The sequence below is a fragment of the Myotis davidii genome, unplaced genomic scaffold (genome assembly GCF_000327345.1).
Source record: "Myotis davidii unplaced genomic scaffold, ASM32734v1 scaffold88, whole genome shotgun sequence".
NCBI lineage: Eukaryota > Metazoa > Chordata > Mammalia > Chiroptera > Vespertilionidae > Myotis > Myotis davidii.
In genome coordinates this window covers 445317-446085 of record NW_006300377.1, presented here as the reverse complement: position 1 = coordinate 446085, position 769 = coordinate 445317, and the positions used below count along the sequence as shown (strand labels likewise).

Below are 769 nucleotides of genomic sequence, written 5' to 3'. Positions count from 1 at the left end.
CTCCTTCCCTCGGGAGGCCCGGGGGCGCCCAGGCAGGACCGGCTGCACCCCGCGTTCCAGGCGTCCTGGGCCAAGGGGCTCCTCTGCTGCCCCGAAGTTCTTGCCTGATGGCGCTCCCCGGCCCCTCCCTTCACTAACTGCGTGGGGCAGGTTCCAGCAGCCGCTCCGGGGGAGGGAGCCTGAGGAAATCCCCTCCCAGTCTTGAGCCTGGGCCGGAGCCCGACCAGCCAGCTCCGCAGTCCCACTCCTGGGCTGGCCCTGGATGAATGAGTCCTCCCCCTCGCCTGCCTGGGACCGAGCCAGGGACCGTGCCAGCCTCTCTGCTCTTTCTCCGTGGCCCTGACCCTGAACTCCATTCCCCCCAGCCCTATCCTCCTGCCGTCCGTTCTCAGCTCTCCAGGGAAAGACCTTAGCCAGGTGGTCTCCACTACCGTGTCCCTGCCCCGGAGGAAAGCCGGGCCCGGCAGGGCGTCCCTGGGTGGGTGACTTGATGACTCCCAGCGGGGGTTTAGTCACAAGCCGCAGGCACTCTCCACTAAACTGGTTGTACCCTGGGCGCTGGGGAAATGTCTGCCAGTTTCTGATTATTCATTCAGTGCATTTTGAGAATAACTCACCTGTGCTAAGCCCTAGGATGAAGAAAGAGGTGGATTAACATAGTGATCTATACAGCGATTTTTAACCTTTCTCATCTCCTGGCACACATAACTAATTACTAAAATTCTGCGGCACACCGAAAAGTGTATTTGTTGCTGATCTGGCACTAAGT

General features: G+C 60.2%; 1 protein-coding gene across 3 annotated transcripts in view; it reads right to left on the bottom strand.

Annotated features, from left to right (window-relative positions):
• Positions 1-372, bottom strand: part of RHBDL2 (rhomboid, veinlet-like 2 (Drosophila)) — a 42007-nt gene extending 41635 nt beyond the window's left edge. The window contains exon 1 of one of the 3 annotated variants that reach the window (XM_015572866.1): positions 3-372. The gene's annotated coding sequence lies outside the window, so the exon portion shown is untranslated. The remainder of the gene's footprint in view (positions 1-2) is intronic. The other 2 variants (XM_015572868.1, XM_015572864.1) reach the window with 2 other exon arrangements.
• Between the last annotated feature and the right edge of the window lie 397 nt (positions 373-769).